This window comes from Euleptes europaea, chromosome 4 (assembly GCF_029931775.1).
Source record: "Euleptes europaea isolate rEulEur1 chromosome 4, rEulEur1.hap1, whole genome shotgun sequence".
NCBI lineage: Eukaryota > Metazoa > Chordata > Lepidosauria > Squamata > Sphaerodactylidae > Euleptes > Euleptes europaea.
The window spans coordinates 63,882,066-63,900,227 of record NC_079315.1 but is presented as its reverse complement, the minus strand read 5'-3'; positions in this window follow the sequence as shown (position 1 = coordinate 63,900,227).

The following is an 18,162-nucleotide window of genomic DNA, read 5'->3' as shown; positions in this document are numbered from 1 at the left end:
TGTCATTTTGTAACTCCCAACTTCTGCTGCTCATCTCCCAAAATTCTAAAAGGGGTTTCCATAACTGGTGGAGAGCTACCCGGTCAATCAACCATATTCCAATGTACTTTGATATTGTAATTTCAACTAAAGATTATAGCACCAATCATAAATGTACACATTAAAAATCTCTAACAACATATCTAAAAAAGTATGGTGATATCATTTTGTCAGAAACGTAACATCTAAATACATACCTGTGACATTGGCCTTTTACGCATGGATAGTTCGTGTCGTGATCACTGCCGGACTACTTTGGGGCTTTTTGTGAATTATGCATGATTTTTCGGACCTTCAGTAGTCACTTTGCTCTCCCCCTGCATTTTCCCCATGTTTTCAGGTTGCTGTTTTACCATGAATTTAAAATCTGCCTCGATCCCCAACTGAAAGACGATTCATAGTTTGGCTCTGGGCTTGTCTCCCCATGCCAATTCTCTGATTTCCTGCCCTCCCCTCATATGCCTTCTCTGGTCAGTTGCACAGCAAGTGTTTTCAGATCTCAGGGATCCAACAGAGCTGGACTGATTTCCCCCACCCCAGCCTCTTGGCCAGTTTCACAGCGAATGTTTTCAGACCTTGGGGATCGAACAGAGATGGGCTGATTTCCAGTCCTCCCCTTATAAGCATTCTCTTATAAGCATGGAAGCCTTTTTTTTTTCGTTTGCAAGTACAAGATTACTGATGGAACGATGAAATGGAAATTACCATGCAAGTGTTTTATGTTTTTATTACCCTTGCATTGAAATAGGCAGAAACAAATTGGTGGTGGTGTGGGGGGGGGTGTTGTCCAGTCCCTTCTCTGCTTTGGCTGTAAAATGGCCACTCGGTTCAGCTAAAATGGAAAGAATCCTGTAGCAGGGCTGGCGATGTATTTAAAAAAAAAACTGCAGCCAATTACAAAGTAGTGTTTTCAGAGGGGAGGGACTGAGAAGATCCACATTTTCACTGGGGATGCATAATTTATCACAAGGTACTCCTGAAATTTCTTTGGGGGGGAGGAAGCCCATGTGCATAGTGTTTTAAAAATTACACTTCAAATATTGTGCAGTTAGAGAGCAGCAGATCCAGCAAAAACAGACCATGCCTAAAAGGCCATTATCAGCTTTCACTGTGGTCTGCTTACCCGTGACAACCACACTGTGCTGCCAGGCATACCACCTACCTCCACCATCTTCCAATAGAAAGACACAATCCTCTATACCTGTTCAGTTGCCATTATTTGCATCTGAACTGATTGCCATAGATGGGAAATGAAAGAAATCTACAGATAGAACAAATTGTTCTATTGTTTAGATAATTTTTAAATGTATCTGAGGGAAAGGCAATACTAAAATATTGAAAATATTTCCTTGGCAAGTACCTTCAATGGTATATCTACAATGTGTAGCAAATAAATAAATTTTATTGCAGTCATAGACCAGACAATATCAAGGTACAGATTCTATGCCACAAATCTAATATCCTAAAACCTTATGTTTTCAAAAAAAATACTATCAAAATAGGTAAAATTCTATATAAAACAATATAAAACATAGATCTGCAGTTTTCTTGTTTCAAGCTTTGACCACATAAGAACAAAATTTGGCCACTTGCTTCAAAATAATGGGATCTTCATTAATTAATAGCTTTTCCAACTGACCCACTCTGAGCATTCCAGGAGTTTAGCTAGTAAAGAAGAAACAAATGTAGCCCTCAATCCTCAATAGTACAGACATCAAAAAAAGACATGTACCATTGTCTCCCCCTCACCTATCGGACATGGGCAGAGTCTCTCTAAGTATTGAGTTTTTTAATATTTGCCTTCAAGTACAGACGAGGGCCTTCAAGTACAGACCATGACCTAAATGTGAACATTTTGGCATATTATGCATCAATTTCACTCATATGTGTTTAAATAAATACTCGGGCCACTCATTGTTCTAGCCTGGAGGTGCCTGTCGCATCCCTCTTTGTCCCCGACCATGGAGAAAGGAGTGCAGACATTGAAGGGTTCCATCCCAAATCCCAATTTTGACAAGGCAGTGGTCCAAAAGATTTTTGGGGCAGAACCTGAGGTGGATGGGGTTTGCAGAGGGGAGGGACTTCAATGCCATTGAGTCCAGTTGCCAAAGCAGCCATTTTCTCCAGGTGAACTGATCACTATTATTACCCAGATCAGTTGTAATAGTAGGAGATCTCCAGTTAGTACCTGGAGGTTGGAAGGAAGGATAGACACCACTGTACTAATATCAAAGAGATTAGGAATTCAGTACAGGAGCGAACCAAAATTTAACAAAGTACAAAATATTTAATAAATGCTAACACACATAAATAAATCAGACTAAAGTGTAAAGCTGACAAACAATAGCAGCAGAAGGTGAAGTCTCCAACATGACAAGATGGTTATCATTCAAGAAAATTCAAAAGAATATATCTTATAATATCTCCAGTGGAGTATATAGATGGTAATCACGTTGTAATGAATTATTTTTATGTAGAAGCAGAGTTTCCAATATGGATACGGCTGTTTCAAATTCTTCTATGAAAATTTGGTGCAAATATGTAAGAAGAATTTCATTTGAAGCACTGAAGAAAAATTTTCATAGAATAATTTGAAACGGCCGTATCCGTATTGGAAACTCTGCTTCTTCTACATAAAAATAATTCATTACAATGTGATTATCATCTATATATTCCACTGGAGATATTATAAGATATATTCTTTTGAACTTTCTTGAATGATAACCATCTTGTCATGTTGGAGACTTCACCTTCTGCTGCTATTGTTTGTCAGCTTTACACTTTAGTCTGATTTATTTATGTGTGTTAGCATTTATTAAATATTTTGCACTTTGTTAAATTTTGGTTCGCTCCTGTACTGAGTACCTGGAGGTTGGCAACTCTACTTGCCAATGGTAAATACAAGCCATGGAGCCCATTATTCTTGGATTATTCCATAAAACCTTAGAAGACTTGTGTGAATACCTGTGTGAAACGTAGCAGCTGAACCCTATACACTGTTTGGCCATCTTTTATCATTCTGAATTAGCCTGGTCAGTAGTGAACAAGAACAGCTGCTTAATCCAATACTGCAACATTATGATATACCAAACAATCTTCAGATGGATCCACATGTAGCAAATTGACCTTTTTGAAAATCCTTCTGCAAGAGAAAATAAGGATTACTCATCCATGATCAAGCACAGCTGACAGACCTTAGCTACTGTTTCCAGCAGCAGGCTGTGTTTCCAGTCAGCTCCACCTCAGGTTGTGTTCTATTCAACATTGTTCTCCACGCATGTTAACTTCCATTCTTGTATTTCATGTCTAGACTAATCACTATTGCAGCTGCTTTGGATAAACAATGCCCAGAAGTGTTCTAAACATAGCCACAAATGAATGTAGATATGTTGGTCTGGAAGTCAATAGAAGTGACAATGGATTGCATATTTCAAGGTTTCCTATTTGCATCCACATTTTGCCATCTTTGTTTGGCAATAAAGAATTGAGAGCCCACCATATCTTCTAAAGCATGAGGAACCTATCTAGGCTTGTAGAATGCAGTTTAGTGCAAAGTATAAAACAAACCTACATATCACTGTAATATTACCTTTAAATACTACAGCAATTGATTTAAATAGTAATACAATAAAATACCGGTACATGTGAAGAATAATTAATTCATTTTATTTTAAACCTTATATCTTGGAGTATCTCCTCCCCCATCAGCACTCCAAGGTTCCTGTTCATGTGCATTCTCTCAGGTGCCTCCCACCTTGTGGAACAGCCTGTCTGAGGAGATCAGGAAGACCCCAACATATCATCCCACAGAATTCACAAAACAGATATGATCAGAAGGGCATTTTTTAAAAAGTATTAGAACTGTAGTAGCAAGGCTGTCAAAGATAGGACATTTTGGAGGACTTTCATTCATAGGGTCGCCATGAGTCGGAAGCAACTTGACGGCACTTAACACACACACCCCCCTTTCAAAATAACTTTAACAGCCCATTCCTGAGTTCTGAGGCTGAAAAAGCTCAGGAGACACGTAAGTGGGCACTCCAGCACCCGGGCCACTTGCGCTGCTGAGAGAGGCACGGATACCGGTGTTGGCGCGCTCATGCCGGCCTCCCTTCGCTGGTGCAGCAGCGTGACCCTGGGATGCCGGCTTGACCTCCCGCCGGCATCCTGCTGGTGCAAATCCCTGCACCATCATCCTGGGGGGGGGGGCATTCCTGGGGTGTTCTGGGGGGCCAAGCTGCCAGTAGGCAGCTTCCTGACCCCTTTCAGGCCAGGAACGCCCCCTCCAGTAACAACATTGCTGCGCCAGGTTTTTCCTGGCACAGCCTCACTGTTCTCAATGGGGGGAAATGCCCCATTTTTTACTTTTTAGATTTAAAAAGGCTTTTTAAAGCCTTTCGGAGGCCGGGGAACCTCTTTGGAGGCGCAGTAGCGGCACCTTGGCTATGCTGTCCCCAACTGCTGAAAGACTCAGGAATGGGCTGTAATTGACATGATTTGGGGCCATTTAATTAATTTTCTGTTTACAGAAAGAATACTCCAGTTTCTGGAGTTCTATGCTTGAGATTAGATTTGTACATGGGAATTTGTTTCTTTGCTTCATTCTTGGGTGGTTTCATATACTTTAGTTTCATTTTAATTTTGTTATTGTTGCTCCATTTTCATAATTCAAATCTGAGATTATTTCCCATTGGTTTCAATGAAAGCTTCTCCCTTCTTGAGTCTGTACCTTCATGGTTTTCCATCCAAACAGGATAAACCTCAGGGAGGTTATAGCACTCCCCTAGGGCATACATACCCCCATGTTTCAAACATATAAAAGGATCTCCCCTTTTAGGCAATGAAATGTACCCTTGTTTAAATTTTTATTGAAGAACTGATATAAAAGATTCCAAACACACAGTAACACAGACCGCAGTGAGGGAATTTGGCACTGCAGTTTCTTAGCTTGAAGGACATTAGCACAAAGAACAGGCAGACTGACAAGACAAGGCATTTGATGGCACAAGAAGGGCAAGGCATCTAGGCATGCAGGCAGAAGCAGGAGGACTTTGAGGAAGATAAGATTAGTTTGGACAGGGGATAAGGTTTAGAGAGCATCAGGCAAGCAGGGGAGTGCAGACTGCAAGGAGAAATTTGGCACAGCAGGGCAGACATTGGGAAAAGAAAGGAAGGAAGTCTTATCCCATATACTTCAGGATTGAAATACCTCACACAAGTGTATAATCCTAGAGGATATAAATTGCAGCCAATCAAGAAACCCCAGAGCCTCTAAGAAACACAGTTTATGCCCTTATTAGAAAAATGCTGTCTGCCTTGTGAAAAATGAAATCAGTAGAACCAGAGAGAGGCAAGACTACAAAAACTAAAGAAAGAGAATAAAAACAAAAGAAAACCATGGGTGTTTCATTATAGGCTTTTTAGATTAGGGATTTGTTTCATTTTCATATTAATTATGATAATTATGAAATACCTCATTTTAATAATTATTGTAATTCATAAAGAAAGATATGCACAAATCTACTTGGGATGGTTTTGGTAGGCCGGTCCCTCCCCTTTGCCCTGCTGTGGTTCCTCTAGTTGGCTGAGTCCCACTGAGGCCACCACCAGTACCACATCCACCCAATCAGGGGCATCATTGCACATTGCTGCCCACCACTGCTGATCCAAGGGCCACGCTAATCACTGCCTGCCACCACTGGGCTTCCAGCTGCTCCTTTTGGATCTGACCTGGCTGCTGGGACATGTGCCAGGACCGGGGCCATGAGGCAGTGGTGCATCCTGGCCAGCCTGCTCTCCCACTCACCTCCAGGTAAGTCTGGGTGTGGAATGTCTGCTTTCAGTCACAGTTGTTTGAAGCGAGCCACACACTTCAGCAATACAATTAATATGCTTCTGATCATTCCCATGTTAAATTTATATGCATTGACCAATCTTTATCCAAAGGGTAATCAATGAAAGCAGCCATTTTGGAGAGTGGACTCTATGTGGACTTTATCTACCACCAAATACAGCAAGGTGTGTCTTGCACACCTTAAAAAATGCAGCCACTGAAGGTGCCATCTATATCCACTCTTACAGACTATTACAGAGGACTGGACCTACCACAGAGAAAGTCCATGTCCTAGCTGTTGCCATGCAAACCATCCTAAGAAAGGGCCTTAATAGAATAAGGTAAGAGAACAAAATATGTCACTTGTAGGCCAGAAAGACAGGTATCTTCTCTGGCATTTTAGTTGTTTTTACTAAATCATTCCTTGAAACTTTTGTGATGTTGCACAGTCTGAGAATTATGAGAAAATTTTCTACAAAATTTAATGTTCAAGTGAACATGAGAGAATTAATATTTGTAAGTGTCAGACTTGCAAAACATCCTAGTAATTTATGGAGAATGCATGGGCATAACTAAGAAACTGGCTCAAGATTTGAGGAAATTGTTATTTAAGAATGAAAGGAGGCTGGAATCATAAATAACAACCCCATATAATCTGATACGCACTTATCTGGACTACCTCCACTTCCTAAGATTAAAAGATTAGGCTGCAAATATCATAAGAGCAGGCTTGCAAGCTATTTAATAGAGCATAATCCAGTCAAAGTTAAAACACTTTAAAACGCCATTCATTTAAGTAGGAGAGCACAATTCCCTCACCCATTCTTCTCTATTTACTGTATGTATTACAGCAGATTCTAGTTAAAACTGGGCACAGGAGGTGGTTAAGTGAAGAGATCCCTGCAGAAGAATGTCACAAACACTGCTATATGCTGCTTATTACACTGACAAAGTGTGTAGAGCCTAGAGTTCTCCCGGAATTACAACTGATCTCCAATTCCCAGAGATCAGATCCCCTGGAAGAAATTGTAGCTTTAGAGGGTGGCTTTATGACATATCCCTGCTGAGCTCCCTCCCCTCTCCAAACTCTGACTTCCCCAGGTACTGCCCCCCCCCCGATCTCCCAAGTTACAGGCAGCATTCTTAGTTGGTTCAGATAATTCAGAAAAAGTGTGAGGATCCGTCCCCTGGGCTCCGCCTCTTATCCCCGCAGCCTGGCCAGCTCGACTCCGAGGGCGCTTCCTTGGCCTCAGAATGGGCGTCGAGGAAGGACTTTTGTTTGCCACTCCTCTCCATCCACAGCAGGTCTCTGCTCCCCTGAGCCCCTGCTCCACAGCAGACCGCCTCCTCCTCCCTGGCCTCCGCGCCCCTCCTGGGTCATATAGGCCAGGCCCCCTGGGGTTCCGCCCCTTCCCCTTCCTCCCCTCCTGCCCTGCTGGGGCTCCACCAATCGCCCCCCGCCAGCGTCTTCGTCCCGCCCTCCCCCTCAGCGGAGCTGCGGTCCTGGCTCCGCTGTTTGGCGGCTCCTGCCCCGCCTCCCCCGCTCGCGCCTGCCCGCCTCTCTGGCTTTTCCTCGCCCGGCTCTTTCCCCGCCGGGCGAGGCTGCAGCTGAGCAGGGGGTCCTGGCGCGGCTCCCGGAGGTGGCGCCTCTTGAGCCCTGCCGTCGCTGGGCTGTGTTGCCGCACGGCCCGGCTCTACCCCCCCGCCCCCGGCCAGGAAGATGGCTCCCCCGGGGGTTTCTCGGGCGTCAGAACAACCGGCTCCACCCCCGCGCTGAGGGACGGGCAGGAGTCTGGTAAGTGCTCCGCCAGGCAGACCCGCCGCCGGGGCTTGCCCGGGCATGGGACACACTCCCCCTGATATAGCTGTATCTTCCCGGTCTCCGCCTTCGAACACTCTGGACATGTAATCTGCCAGGATGTGGTGACGTCCTAGGCAGTGCCGGATAGTGAACCTAAAGGGAAGCAAGGACAGGTACCAACACAATATACGGGCATTAGGTCCTTCATTCGTGACATCCACAACAGGGGTTCATGATCTGTCACCAAAGTGAAGGGGTTATTTGTTAAATAAAATTGCAGAGCCCCCACTGCGAGAGCCTCTTTCTCTACAGTAGCATATTGTCACTCGGCTGGCCTTAGTTTACGACTTAAGAACAACACTGGAAGGTCCTGCCCCTCATGCTCTTGCGTCAGCACTGCCCCCAGTCCCGTGGCCGACGCGTCTGTGTATACCAAGAAAAAAGTCAGGGTTCTGGAGAACTGGATTGTCTGACAAGGCGGCCCGCAGATCCAGGAACGCATATGTGGTTATTGAGTCCCACCGGATGACATTTGGTTGTCCCTTCCGTAGGTAGTCGGTCAGTGACCCTGCCCGACTGGCGAAATGAGGGATGAATTTGCTGTAATATCCCACTAGCCCCCAAAACTGCCTCAGCTGCTTCTTAGTGCGGGGTCGTGGGGTGTTCTCTAAGGTCCTAACCTTGTCAGGTATGGGTCGAAGTTGACTTGTACCCACAATGTAGCCCAGATATTGTAGCCGCTGAAACCCCAGCCGACTTTTGGTGGGGTTGGCTTTGAGGTCTGCCTCCCTTAGTGCCCAAAGGACGGCCTCCACGTGCTGGAGGTGGGATGCCCAGTCCGCACTGAATATAAGGATGTCATCGATGTAGGCGAGTGTATATCCCTGGCACTGGGCTAATACCCGGTCCACCAGCCTCTGAAAGGTGGCCGCCGCTCCATGCAGTCCGAAAGGCATCGTCTGGAATTGATATAATCCAGAGGAAGTGGCGAATGCTGTCTTTTCCTTATCCTCCTGCCGCATGGGTATCTGCCAGTACCCCTTCGTGAGGTCCAGGGCGGTGAGGTATCGAGCGTTGCTGAGCTGGTCAACCAGGATGTCTGCCCTTGGCATGGGGTAAGCATCGAATTGGGCTAGTTTATTGACCGCCCTATAATCGATGCAGAACCTCACAGAACCGTCTGGCTTAGGCACCAACACCACTGGGCTTCTCCAGGCGCTCCAAGATGGCTCTATAACATCTAGCTTCAGCATTTTCTGTACCTCCTCTTGAATGGTGTCCCAGAGTTTACGGGGGAACGGCCGCCAGGGCGCCCTGGCCACATGGCCCGGGGGGGGGGTCCGAATTGCATATTCCACCCAGGTTGTGCATCCGGGGGTCTTGGAAAAGACTCTGGGGATGGACCGGATCACAGCTCAGATCTGGTGTTGTTGTGGGGCTGGCAACTCTGGATCTATGTCTGGTTCATCTTTGCCTAAGATGGGCTCTTGCCTTGGTAGTTCCCCGGCCGAAAGCTCTAAGGGACATTCCCCTAAATGGCACTCCCCCTGATTATTTTTGCGAGGAAACCACTCTTTGAGGTCATTGATGTGAAGATGTTTGTCCTGTCTGGCTGACGGCCCACATCGAACGACGTAAGAGCTAGGTCCAAGGACTCTCATCACCTTGTAAGGGCCATGCCACGGGTCTCCCTTATCCGGCCCAAATACCCTATGCCGTACTAAGACCAAGGAGCCTTCCCACAGACACCGAGGTCTGGCTGTGGCATCATACCTCTCCTTCTGGGCCACTTGCACCCCTTCCAAATTCCTTTGGGCCAATTCACGAGCCACCACGAGCCTCTCTTGTAGTTGCTTCATGTACAGGGGAGCAGGTTGCCCTGCCTCAGAAGAGGTCTCCAACCATTCTTCCTCCACCAGGCTTAAAATCCCAAGCGGTTTCCTCCCAAAAAGGAGCTTGAAGGGAGTGAAGCCGGTGGAGGCTTGCGGGGTCTCCCGCACGGCAAATAACATGGGATCTATATACAAATCCCACTGGTGAGGCCGCTCGCCTGCCAGTTTGTGGAGCATTGTCTTCAATGTTCCGTTGAAGCGCTCCACTAGGCCATCTGTCTGGGGGTGGGCCACCGTTGCAAACATCTGATGGATCCCTAAGGCTCGACACAGCTGTCGCATAATCGTGGATGTGAATGACATACCTCTATCTTTCAAGATTTCCTTGGGCAAACCCACATGTGCAAAGAAGCGGATTAACGCCCGCCCTACTCCGACTGCTTGCAGGTTACGAAGTGGGACTGCTTCCGGATATCGGGTGGCATAGTCTACAATTACCAATACGTACCTGTAGCCTCGAGGCATGCGTGGTAATGGCCCTATGAAATCCAGGGCGATCTGTTCGAATGGGGTGGATATTATAGGTGACGTCTGCAGGGGGGCCAGAGGAGGTGTAGTGTTGTTCCACCGCTAGCACTAAGGACATGTACGACAATACTGTTTGATATCCCTCGCGATGGAGGGCCAAAAGAATCGAGCCTCCACCCTGGCCCTTGTATTCTTCACCCCCTGGTGTCCCGCCCAGGTATGATCATGGCTTAGCTCCACCAACTGTCTCCTGTAGGTTTCCGGTACCAACACCTGCCTGACCTCCTCTTGGTTGTGTTTCACCACTCTGAACCACAATCCCCCTCCCTCCTAATCTGGGGTCACTAATCATGGCTCGGCGCTCATCCACCACCTCCCCTTCCCGAATGGCTACCATGCCTTTAAGGGCGCTCCGAAACATAGGATCCCTTACCCAGGTGGCCATGGTGTGTCTCCTGTCAGCCCTCCGGAACGCCCCTTCTTCCGGGTCTGACTCCCCCGAGGTGTCGACACTTGAGGCCCCCTCTGGCAATCCCACGGCGCACTGGTAGCTGGGGAGGGCTTGGCTCCCTGATCGTAGAAAAACTGACACCATGTCTGCGAAACATGGGGCGTCTCTGCCAATGAGCATGTGGTAAGGTAGAGCCATCACACGGGCCGCTTCCATTTCATAGACATGCCCTTTCCATCGTATGGCGAGCCGGAAGACAGGGTATCACTCTACACTCTATGGCGATGAAAACACGAGACTGCGGCCCACCGTATAACTGGAAGGTGTTCGGGAAGTAGGCATGTGAGGATCATGGAAATCGAGGACCCAGAGTCTATCAACGCCTGGTAGAATTGGCCTCTGTACCTCACTTCAACCACCATAGGGTTCACTCTCTCAGGTCCCCTGCTGGCTTGGAAGGCCTCTTCGTGACCCAGGTCGCATTCCATCAGGGGGCATTCTTGTTTGAGATGCCCTCACTGGCCGCAGGTGAAACATGGGCCTGGGCCTTTGGGTTCACGTCCTGGCCCCTCCTCTTTGGACTCGGGTCGCTCTCCATCAATGCAAGGGCCTTCGGGTCGAGGACCGACCAGGGGAGGTACCCATCGATTGCGAGCGGGCCCCATAGGGACCACAAGGCCAAGTCCCCGGCCTCGCCCTACTCGGCTGGCGTCACCTCCTGTGTTAGGGCGCACCTCATTCCAGGAGGCTTCTTTGGCGTTCTCCGTGGTGATGACATTTTCTAATAGGCGAGTAGCTTCTGTCAGAGTGGCAGGTTTGTTATATGATAACCAATCTCTCGCCTTGGGTGGTACCACAAGGTATAATTGATCGATTATCACTTGGTCCACTTTTTTCTTTCCCCCCATAGTTACCGGGCGTAGCCATCTATAAGCCAGGTCTTGGAGAGTATTGACGAAGACCTTGGGCCGATCACCCTTCTTCCAGTTATGGGCTCAAAACCGTAACCTGTAGGTATCGGGGGAGATGTCATAGCGGTCTAATATAGCGGCTTTCAGCCGATCGTAGTTAGCGGTGTCGGCCCGCGGTAAGGCTCTTAAGGTGGCCAGTGCCTCCCCGGTGAGGTAAGGCCCTAGAATAAAGGTCCAACGGTCTTTTGGCCAGTTGGAAACTTTGGCGGTCCTTTCAAAGGCCTCTAAGAAATCCATCTATGTCATCTTCAACGCCCAATTTGGTCAGCGGCACCAACGGCATACGGCCCCCTCCCAACGGGTCGCCCGGGTTGCTGGTTGTTCCTGTGCTGCGGCTCTCCAACCTCCGCAAACCCTCCATCAATGCCGCCTGGCCTTGCTGCTGTCTTGAAAGCTCCTGCATCACCCGACCCTGAAATTCGGCCAACCACTGGCCGAACTGGGCGACGTCTGATGACCCACCCCCACTTGGCTTGCCTGCCTCCATGAGGTCTTTATTGGAGTCCCCTCCTTTCTTTGGCAAAAGTCCTTACTGGCCCTGTGCCGCCCTGCACGCCCTGGCCGCTTGGGCACGGGTCTCCTCACGAGTTGTGTGTAAGTGCCCGCATTCTCCACCATGTGTGAGGATCCGTCCCCTGGGCTCCGCCTCTTATCCCCACGGCCTGGCCAGCTCAACTCCGAGGGCGCTTCCTTGGCCTCAGAATGGGCATCGAGGAAGGACCTTTGTTTGCCATTCCTCTCCACCCACGGCAGGTGTCTGCTCCACTGAGCCCCCGCTCCACAGCAGACCGCCTCCTCCTCCCTGGCCTCCGCTCCCCTCCCGGGTCATATAGGCCAGGCCCCCTGGGGTTCAGCCCCTTCCCCTTCCTCCCCTCCTGCCCTGCTGGGACTCCACCAATCGCCCCTCGCCAGCGTCCCGCCCTCCCACTCAGTGGAGCCGCGGCCCTGGCTCCGCTGTTCGGCAGCTCCTGCCCCGCCTCCCCCGCTCGCGCCTGCCCGCCTCTTTGGCTTTTCCTCGCCCGGCTCTTTCCCCGTGAGGCTGCAGCTGAGCAGGGAGTCCTGTCGCAGATCCCGGAGGCGGCGCTTCTTGAGCCTTGCCGTCGCTGGGCTGCGTTGCCACACGGCCCAGCTCTACCTCCCACCCGGCCAGGAAGATGGCTCCCCCGGGGGTTTCTTGGGCGTTGGAACAACCGGCTCTGCCCCCACGCCAAGGGACGGGCAGGAATCCCGCCCGGCAAATGCTCTGCCAGGCAGGCCCGCCGCTGGGGCTTGCCCGGGCACGGGACACAAAGCCTTCTCATATAGAAACAGATGTTAAAGAGAACAATCCTAAGTATGTCTACTCAGAATCCTAGTCAGGTCTATTCAGTGGGGCTTACACTTAGGAAAGTGTTCTTAGAATTGCACTGCATAACTCTTTTGATTGGAAGAGAGGGGAGGAATTGTTTCAGTCAGTAATTTGGATGTCCCATTCTAATGGAGGAGGCACCAGAATCCTGGGTATCACCTTTATACTGCACATTAATTCATGCATTTTTAACAAACACACCATGATTCCATATAGTTACAAATACAGATTGGAATCCCCATTTCCACTGCATTAAAAAGGTCAAAGAAATCCAAGTTACTCATTGTGACTAAGGGCGTATCCAAATTATATACTGGGGTTATCATTTCCATGATGAAATCTTCCCAGTGGTTTTAAAAGTCAAACAGCCATATGGAATCCTGATTTGTATCAAAGCAACAGTGGACAGGGGGAAATGGTTTAACTCTTCCACTTTCGCACAGTTTCTGACATTCACAAACATAATAAGTCCCCCAAGTTGTTTTTTTAAGTCCTGGAAGGGAAAAAGGACAAGCACCATCTCTTTGCTTTCCTTTTTATGTGTGTCCACAGCCAATAACAGTGCTAAGTGATGGGGATGCTTTTGATTTGAGGATTTATGCAAGGACAAAGGTTTTAATCCCTTCTCCAAGTGAGCTTCAGTTCCACTCTAAACTGAGACCTACACAGCCATCAGGCCCTTAGTTAGGACATTTATTGTTCTCCAGGAGGGACCTCAAAGCAGTTTACAGTGTGAATAAAAGTATAATTGAAAAACAACAGAAAAAGACATAAACTTTAAATAAAACATTCAGAAAGTAACAGACTATAGCTTGAGCCAGGCTTGAATGCAAGGTCCAGCTCATTCAAGGACTCTGAGCACAAGCAACAGGCTAAGCCAAGGGCTAAGTCTGCTTGGCATATCCAAGGGCTTGGTCCGCTTGGCATATCCAAGTTTATACATGGACACAAAAAGAGCAGGAACAAAATCTTAGAGATTTTGCAGCCAGCAGCCACAGAGTTCCTCCCACTCTGCCATAAGAAAAAGTAGGGTTGCCAACTCCAGCTTGAGAAACTCTCAGAGATTTGGGGGCAGTGCCCCGAGGGGGTAGAGTTTGGTGAGAGAAGCATTGTTCAGCAGGGATGCTCAGTAGCTTTAGTTTGCTCTCCAAAGCTGCCATTTGCTCCAGGGGAATGGATATCTATAGGCTGGAGATCAATTGTAATTTCAGGAAGAACTCCAGGCTGGTACACCAAAGACAAAGTGACCAAGGTTTTAGAAATAATTAATCACCATTAGCAAACTTGAATATATACTTGTAATGTACATGTCAGGTTTTTTAAAACTAGATAGCACCAGCTCAGGATGTTGACTGCCCCAGAGATTCTTTCTAACATGGGGTTAGAAGCAACTGAGGACGGTGTGGTACAACTGTTGCACAATCTATAATGATCCTCTATCACAGGGATGGGGAACCTCAGGCCCGGGGGCCATATGCAGCCCCCAAGGCCATTTTTTGTGGCCCTCGGGAGCTCCGGGGCCCTGCCGCAGAGGCGGGGCGCAGGGCGGCCCTCCCTGAGGGTGTTCCTGGGGCCGCAGCTTACAGGGGCGCTGCGGCACTCTTTGGACCTCCTCTGGCCAACTGTTGGCGAGCAAGAGGGGAGGTGGAGGGATGCTTCCCCCAAGGCTGCCCCCTACAGCCGCAGCGTGCAGGAATGCCGCGGCACATTGTAAGCCCCTCTTGCTGCCTGTCGGCTGTTGAGCAGTGAGTGGGGGGGAAGAGGCCAGCGGCTCCTGGCGGCAGAGCATGCATGGGGAGCCGATTGGGCTTCGGGGGGGCCTTTTGTGGACTCTGGGGGGGAGAGAGTATGGAGACTGGGGCCTGGTCGTGCAGGGCTCCGTGCGCCGCTGTATGTGTGGGGGGGGGCAGGGAGGCTGGGGTCTGGTTGCGCAGAGCCGGTGGGTGGGTGTGTATGGGGGGGGGGAAGGCTTTTCCCTCTTTTCTTCCTTTTTTCTGTCACTCTTTCCTCTCTCTCTCTCTCTCTCTCTTTTCTTTCCCTCCATCCTTTTCTTTCTTTCTCCCGGTCATTTTCTTTCTTTCTCTCCCTCTCTCCATTTCTTTCTCCTTTTCTCTCTCTCCCTCCCTCCCTTTTCTTCTTTCTCTGTTTTCCTTCCTCCCTTCCTCCCTTGCCGATCGACTGTGGGCTGCGCCCCCCCCCGGCGCCTCGTTTTCTCAGGCCCACCGCTGGCTGCCCTCCCACCCGGGAGCGGGGGCACCCTGCAGGCCTTCTCTGTGTGGCCTCCCCTGGGGTTGCCAACCTCCAAGTGGTAGCTGGAGACCTGGCAACCCTAGCCTCCCCCCCCCCCACGGGAGATCTACACCCGGTATGGCCCCTGAATGATGTCATAAATGTGCAAGTGGCCCTCAGCAGGAAAAAGGTTCCCCACCCCTGTTCTATCAGGTGTTGCAGTTCAGTTTGCCTAGTGGTCATAGACGACTCCACTGGAAATACCTTGCCCAAAAGTGGAAGTGAATTATAATGCCAATCCCCTTTGAAGTATATCCTGATTGCCGCTGTCAGGGACAGGGGGTATGGTTGGACTATTATCCTAACCAAAAATGTCAGACCTCTGAAAGGGTTAAATCTGATCCAGCTAAGACTTAACTTATAGAGAGTAACCCTGCAAGAAATGTATACCTCTTATCTACCCCTGATGAATCCATGTGATATGTCTTTAACATTGGAATAATCATATATTACATGCCACTGTCCTAAGAACTTATTGGCTGTAAATCCTACTATTTAGCTATGAGAATTTCAACTAGGTTATCCTCAGAAATTTAACACTGAAAGAAGTAAACTAGAGGCACCAGAAAACACTATTCCTTTTGATTATTTAACTAGGAAATGTCCTCTTGCAATGGCTTATCCTGTTTCTCAAGAACACCTTTGAAAAATATGCACTGAGTGCAGAGGTAAACATTTACATAACGCGTGTATATTAGTACAGATTAAAAAATGTTCCATTGAACATATTACGCACAGCTACAGGCTTGATAAAAATGATGGGCTCAATCCAAATAAGTACTGCCATTTTGAAGGGATGTTTACTTGATATTCAGGACCAGGATAAATCCTAGCTAGAAATGAAAGCCCTGCAGAAGCCCAGCAAATATTACAGAAAACTGTGGTTGGAAACTGGCAACACTTCTGCAGCATTTCTAATAACCTACATAGGGGTACAAATGTGATTGTCTGTGGAAAGACACTGTCTGATAGGACACCCAACACAGAGAACTATACTCATAATGGAGTCATCTTGTTCTTTGCTTCTCCCCACACAAATGTTCTAATACATCATATCTTTGCACAATAAATACAAAGGAAACCTTTCTTTTTCTCTAGATTTAGCATGTCAGTGATCACAGTTATCTTTTTGAGACATTTCTTTCACAAAAGGTAAGGTGGAAAAATACCTTCCATCGCATAAGTAAGAGTTCTCATCTCATTTTTCCCCAACAATATATCATATCTATGCTGTCAAATTTGAAATGATATGCCATTTGGCAAAAAAGCAGTTGAAAGATTTGTAAAACAAGGGTAAACTGTGATATGCTTTCTCCAATCCAGCCACAAATAACAACTGAAGATACTTCAGGAGTTAGCTGCAAACCTGCCAATGTCCCATTAGGTAGTAGGTGAGGTTATAGACCTCAACCAGAGACCCTGGAAGGCTGCTGGCAGTCTGTATAGACAATACTGACCTTGACTGACCGATGGTCTGACTCAGTATAAGGCAGCTTCATGTGTTCATGTGTGACATGATAGAGATTTATAAAATTATGCATGGGGTGGAGAAAGTGGCTAGACAGAGCTTTTTCTCCCTGTCCCATAATACTAGAACTTGGGCCAACCAATGAAGTGCAATAGGCACCAGACAGACAAAAAAAAATACTTCTTTACTCATCGAGTGATCAGATTGTGGATTTTGCTGCTAGCAGAGGTAGTGATGGTTACATGCATAGATGGCTTTAAAAAGGGGTGCGATAGATTCCTAGAGAATAGGCCTGATAGCTACTAACCATGGTGAGTAAAGGGAACCTTCATATTCTTTGGCAATAAAGCTCTGAAACCCAGAAGATAGCCTTGGCCTCTGTGACCTGTTTGTTGGCTCTCCAGGGCAACTGGTTGGCCATTGTGTGAAAAGAGATGCTAGAGACTTCCAACAGTGCCCAGCCAGAATTTTTAGGAATTTACAAGCAGATATGCTGAGCACTTTAACACAGATATGATCAATATTCATACTTACAATGATCATACTGTTCGTTTATAGTGAGTTGAATTTCTTATTGGATATCTTGGTGTTTTTAGTCACAGTTCAAATCGCATTCCTGAGTATATTGCTTGGATGTGCTGCAGGGTTGTGAACACAAAAAGGCAGTCCATCAGAACAAACTCTTAATCATGGCACAGGATGAGAGTCACATTGCCTATGGTATAATAGGTTCACCCTAAAAAATGTCTGTAACTCCACTGAGGCAGTACATTAGGGCTGTTGAAAAAAAAATTCGGTATAGTTCGGATTCAGCAGAATTCAGCCTGTTTCGATTCGGGATATGCTGAAGTCCGAACTCCCCCGATTCGGATCCGTGGAATTCGGCGCCTAGTTAAAGTTTGGGGGAAAATTCGGCCGAATAAAGTCATTAAAAATGCATTCGCGCCTTTCCGTGGCTCCGGGGGGGGGGCATTTTTGGAGTAGAGGTCTCAAACTTTCAGGGTAGCTTGAGGGGACGCTTCTTGCAAGAACCCCCAAGCTTTGTAAAGATTGGGTCAGGGGGTCCTGAGATATGGGGCCCGGAAGAGGTTGCCCCCCCAAAAATCACCCACAGTGACAGGAATAAAGCCACTTAAAGCACATTGGCGCTTTTCCACGGCTCCGGGGGGGCATTTTTGGGGTTAGAGGTCTCAAACTTTCAGGGTAGCTTCAGATGAGCCTTCTTGCAAGAACCCCCAAGTTTTGTAAAGATTGGGTCAGGGGGTCTCGAGATATGGGGCCCGAAAGGGGTCCCCCCTTAATGTGCATTTTTATTCCATTTACAGCACACATTTGAGCCATTCCGTGGCTGCAGGGGGTGCATTTTTGGGGTTGCAGCCCCCAAACTTTCAGCGTAGCTTCAGATGAGCCTTCTTGCAAGAACCCCCAAGTTTTGTAAAGATGTTGACAGCAACTGGTGAACTGACTATGAGCTGAACTGGCAGGTGACTGAGCAACTTTGTTTCTAAGTAGAACATGAAGGCAACAGCTACCCAGGACCATAGCCATCCTAGGCCATATTTCCAGGTGGAGTTTCTTTGCTTATGCATGGGAAATTAGTGA